This window comes from Fragaria vesca, linkage group LG6 (genome assembly GCF_000184155.1).
Source record: "Fragaria vesca subsp. vesca linkage group LG6, FraVesHawaii_1.0, whole genome shotgun sequence".
NCBI lineage: Eukaryota > Viridiplantae > Streptophyta > Magnoliopsida > Rosales > Rosaceae > Fragaria > Fragaria vesca.
Genome location: NC_020496.1, coordinates 13310331 through 13316541, shown reverse-complemented (window position 1 = coordinate 13316541; position 6211 = coordinate 13310331).

The following is a 6211-nucleotide window of genomic DNA, read 5'->3' as shown; positions in this document are numbered from 1 at the left end:
TTGTATGTCATAGATTTACTGTTGATGAATAGTAACTTGTCTGTCACAGATTTACTGTTGATACTTTTGGTGGGAATTTTGAAGGGACTTTAATATGGCTGATCTTACTTTTGGACCAGTCTTGACTAAAACTAAACAAACTCAGCATATGTATCTTGACTATCTTCATAATCGGCCCACCTGGTTGGTTGACTGGGAAAACCTTGATGACTATGAGCTGATGACGATTCTGATGGAGAGTGTTCTCCTTCATCATCTGTGGATAAACTAGCCGCTTGTTGTAGTAATTGTTTGGTCAATTCTTTCAATTCATCTGCTTTGGAGGATGAGGATGAAGTGAAGACTATTTTCTTAGAAGAGGATGGTGACTGAGGAGTCTGAGACTTTAACTGGGGGATCGGAGATGCTGGCTGAATAGAGACCGAAATTCAGCCAGCATCTCCTAAAGTGGATGGAATAACTGAAAATTCTTCACTGAATTGGGATAAAACTCTTTCAGAATTGAATTTATCCGACCATTTGACTTAAAGTTGTCGTAAGACCATATGATTTTTAGATTCAAGTTTATATTGTCATTTGAAAATCTAAGGAATTTTATATTTAGCCATGAATTAGAGAGTGGGGGGAAACCTTTTCTCATATTCTAAAAAGGCCATAACTGAAACAAATTTAGTGACTGCATTCTGGAGATTTGAGGGGAAAAGGTCATGAGGGCATCCATGATTACTCCACCAATCTCCAAACCATATAGGGAATTGGCGATTGAATTTTCTATCAAAATTGAGAAACCATGAATGGCTAAAATCTTCGGTTTGGTAGAGAAATATTTTACTCCATGCTTCAATGTAATCATGATAAGTAAATGTGAGTGTGTCTAATTTATGAGGAGTAGAGGGGGAATCACCCCCATTGAGATAATGAAATGATACAGATTATGTAAAGGGAATGATATAATATTTTAGATGGGTATTTTGGGTCATGGATTAGTTTAATAGATAATGACTGAGATTTAAACAGAATGTCTTTATAGAATGTTAAAGGTTTACCGGGAAGGTAATGAGAATTTGGGCCAAAATAACTTTTTACTAAAGAGATGGGATTTTTTAAATGACTCATAGAGGGTTCAATATAAAACAGGAAATGTTCGGCCCTGTCAAAGTAAGGAGATGATTTTTTTATAATTGACTGGAGGGTTGAATGAGGAATCTGTTTTGTAGGGGTCGTATTGGTTTACTAAGGCTGACTGGTAATTGGGTTTAATTTGGTTGAGGGTGCTACCAAGAGCACTATACTTATTGTCTATTAGAATGGGGAGATGACCTGCATAAGGAACAATGCTGGAGGGTGACTCAGGTGATTTTTTCTTAACTATGGAAGGTGACTTAGATACTGATTTTTCGAGATTTCTCCCTTTGGATGAGCTGGGCTTCATGTTTTGGTACCATGTAGAAATTCACGAGTTAGGAAATCTGGGATATGGTTGTCACTTCCTTTAATGAATGCAATTTCAAAATCAAAAATACTTAAGATTGCTTGTCAACGGGCAAAGATTTGTTTGCTAACAATGTTTTGAACATCTTTTGCACTTTTACAATCAACTCGGACCAAAAAAATTTTATTTAATAAATCATCTTGAAAGTTACTTATACATAATACAATTGATAAAATTTCTTTTTTAATAGTACTATAATTTGATTGAGCTGGGTTCCAGATTCCAAAATGAAATCGAACAATTTGTTCTTGATGATTAGGAGAAACTAGTTGTTTGAGGATACCTCCATAACCTATTTCAGAGGCATCAGTTTCTACTATCTTATAGGAATCAGAAAGAGGGATACCTAAGCATGGTAGGGTTTTAACATGGCTCTTAATTTTTTTGACTAAGAATGTATGAATTGATGTCTAGGGGGAAGGGTTTTTTGTAGCCTATCAAATAGAGGTTTGTAGTGTTTCCTAAGGTTTTTGTAAAAATCAGCTACATAATTTAAAGATCTTAAGAATCTTTGTAATTGATTTTTATCTAAAATGACATCTGGAAATTTATCAGCAAATTGTATTGCTCTATCAATGGGTCTAATTTGGAGTTGGTGAATGTTAAATCCAAGAAAACGAATATTGGTTTGGAATAATTTGATTTTTGAAGCAGAAACAACTAAACCATTATTCTTTATTATGGAAAAGAATTGGTGTAAATGTTTCCAGTGTTGATCAATTGATTGTGAAAAGATTAAAACATCATCAATATAGACAATGGAGAAATGACTATAAGGATTGAATATGTCATTCATTATGTTTTGGAATTCGCTAGGAGCATTCTTTAAGCCGAATGGCATATCCATTCATAATGACCAAAGGGTGTGACAAATGCAGTTTTGTATTTGTTGGCTTGATTGATTTGGATCTGTCAAAATCCTGACTTCATATCAAATTTACTAAAGATAACATATTTGTTTAACCTGTTAATGAGATCTCGTTTATTGGAAATAGGATACTTGATTCATTCCAAGACTATGTTAAGAGGTTTATAGTTAATAACTAACCGAGGAGTTCCTCCTTCGAGTTCAGCATTTTTCTGAACATAGAAAGCTGGGCAAGACCAATGGGATTTACTATGGCGAATAATGTTTTTGTTGAGTAAATCAATAATTTCGTTTTTACAGAAATCCATAATCTCATGACTCATTTGGATTGGACGAGCTTTAGAGTGGATATTTTTCTCATTGAATTCTTTGATGTAAGGAAGAGAAACAATATGTTTTTCCTTATGCCAAAAGGCAGTAGGAATATCAGAACATATTTCTTTGATAATTTTTTTTTCAAAAGTTTTGATTTTTTGCTGAAGAAAAGAGTTTTAGAGCTGATTTTCAATTCTTTTGAAATTAATTTCTTCTTGAAGAAAAGCTATTTGTTTATTTTTTGCTTGAATGCAACTAAATGTTTTTGAAATATTATTTTCTTGAAATGCTTTCAGAGTATGGATTTCAAGGTTAGAAAGAAAAGTAAATTTAACTAGTTCATCAAAAGGGTAGGTAATAATACCATCATATTCGATGTTGAAGGGGTAAATTAAAGTAATGAAAGGAAGTCCTAAAATTACTTTATCGGTTAAATTTTTTACCAAGACAAACAGAGTTTTGAAACAAACATTGTTTTGGCATATATGGGCTTTAGAGATTTCGTATTTAATATCCATTTTTGTTCCATTGGCTGAACGTAAAGACTCTTTTGTTTTTTCAATATATTTTGAAGGTATTTCTTGGATGCAGTTAAGATCTGCCCCGGAATCAATAAGGGCTGTTATTGTTATTTGAAAATCTTTTATTTTGAGTTCGACAGTAGTGTACCATTTTTTAAGTTGGATTTGACGTATGATACAAATCTAATTGTTTTCAGAAATTTCAGCTTCATTATTTGCAGGGAAAGGATTTGGAATATGATTTTCAAGGGGATCCTGTAATTTAAGAAATTGATTATTTATTTTTTGTAAGTTTAATTCTTGTTTAATTTCTTTGTTGTCATTTGTAAGTTGTAGATGTGTTTGTTGTAAAGTATGTATTTGACTCTTGATTGTTTTCACTTCATGTTGCAAATCTTGGATTGTTATTTCCTTTGTACAAGTAGAAAATTTATCAAAAGTTGTATTAAGGCTAATTTTTTGTGAGGGAGGATTAACTACATTTTCTTGGGTAATTAATTTTTTAATTTTTAAGGTACCCATCTTTAAGCTCAGGATTATCTATTTTACCTATTAAATCAATTAATAGTTCTTCTTGCTCTTCCTGCTTGGAAAAAACATTTATTATTTTACAATTACATGCATCCTTACACCCAAAAGTAATATATGGGGAAGAATGTTCATTGAATTCAGAGGAAGAAGATTCCATCAATGTGATGTCATCTTCACTCATTTCATTTTCTAAATCAGTATTTCGTAATTCTAAAGTTTGTATAAGTTTCTTTTTTTCTTCTTGACTGATTTTGAGTTGATTAATAGTACTTTTAACTGGACAGTTATTTGCAAAATGACCGGTCTTATTGCATTTAAAACATTTAGTTTTAGTTTTATCGAAAGATTTACTCTTTAGTTGACGATTTGGATTTTTGGACCAAGTTTTGGGAAATTTGTTTTTGGAATAAAAGTTGTTTGGCTCAAAGTTACTTTTATAAGGTGTAAATTTTCTTTTTGAATGATTTAGGATAAATTTATTGCTTGCCTTTTTTCTTCTTGAAGGAGGTAAGGGAGGTAAGCCATATTGTTCACAAAAATTTCCTAGTTCATATTTAGTTGTTTTCTTATATGATTTCATTTGAGCATTTAGTTTCATATCTATACACATTTTTAATCCTTCTTTTTGGATAACTGTACTTATATTTCCATAAGTTAAAGAATTGTAGTTAATGTGACCTGTTTCATTACTAAGGACTTGCCTGATTTTTTGAGCAAATAATTTTGGAATACCATTTATGAATTTTTCTTTCCAAAATGGTTGGTTACTATCGTCTCTGAGCATAACTCGAGAAATAAAAACATCTTTGTACCATTTGAAATCACTTAAGGTTACTGAGTTGGTCATGAATTCTAGATGTAATATGACTAGGGGTTCCTATGAAATGTTGGATAATCGTGTAAAATAAGGTATTAACAACATCAGAAATCCCCATTCCTGTGCGATCGTCAAAGATGGGAGCCCCATCTTCATCACGTTTGATGGCATGTTTAATTGATGATATAGAATCAGGAGTGAGATGTTTTTCCCACTAGGAATGAAGCATTCCTGTAAATCCTGTGAAGAGTATGTCAATGATTTCAGGCTGGCTGAAATTATGATTAGTGACATAGCTATTGGCTGCCATAGACATGTGATGTAATTTATTTAAGATTTCTTGTTCTGATAAATTATCAATGTTCCATTCATAAGTTTTATCAGAAGAAACAGAGAATTGATTATTAAGATGATTACTAGGTTGTATATCCAAAGGGAGAGGACGTTCTGTCCAAGCTTTAAAAGGTCACTTCTTTGGATGAACTATTCTATCTAGTTTTAAGGGTTCTATATTTAAAGTTTGAAGTATTTGGTCTAATTCTGTAATTTGGCTAGTGTTACTAGAATCGCTATCGGATGAAATGGATGAAGAGGTTTGTTGGGTATGAATTACTGCAATTCTACTGGGTTCAGGTGTTTCATTTTTAATTTTTCTAACATTCGTTCGATCTTTTGAATCGAAGAAGTAGGCTTTAGGGTAGGTTTATTTAATTCACTGGAATAAACTAAAGGAGTTTCTGGTTTCACTAGTGGATTATGGATCTTAGCCGACGAAACTACTTTCGTAGGAAAGGTGAACCGATCCGTCGGCTACGATTTTCTTATCCGACGGAAAAATTTCGACGGCAATTTCCGTCGGCTAAGTGGATCTTAGTCGACGGATAATTCATGTCGGTAAGTATTCGTCGGCTAGGATGCCGTAGACTAAAGAAAATAGTCCGTCGACTAAGGCTTACTTAGTCGACGGAAATTGTCTTAACCAAGGTGATTTTTCTGTCGGCTAAAAAGATAAAGCTGAATTATTCTCTGACAACAGGCAGAAGGAATCTTTTCTTTGCGGACGGAATATTCCGCTCGGCTAAGTGCCAATTTTCAACCCCCGCTCGGCACAGAATGCATCATTCCTGCAAAAACCTCCTCCTCATCACCTCTAAAACACCTCCCCGACATCGCCGAAACACCTCTCGCCATGAATTGAAGTTCAAGCAACTAATCTAGCTAGCATTTTGATCGTTGGTACATATTCTTCAACCTTTGTTATACATTTTCGACGGAATTCGGTTCACCGGTCATATTTTCCGGCGAACTCTCCGGCTATATTCGTTTAATTTGTATTTTTATTGTGTGTTTTGTGTGTGTATATATATATATATACATATATACGATTAATTATATATGGTTTGATTAATATATTCTATATATATTAATTGTGTGTGGATTATTGATTATATATATATATATGCATGTATACGTATATTATATATATATATATATATATGGATGTATATATATGTGTGTGTAATTTTTAATTTGTTGATTGTATATATTAATTTTGTTTATGCAAATCATATATGTATATATAGATTATATTATATATGTTGTAAGAAAATGATGATGTTTTAATTAAATCAATGTATGTATAGGTGTGTGTGTGTATATATATATAT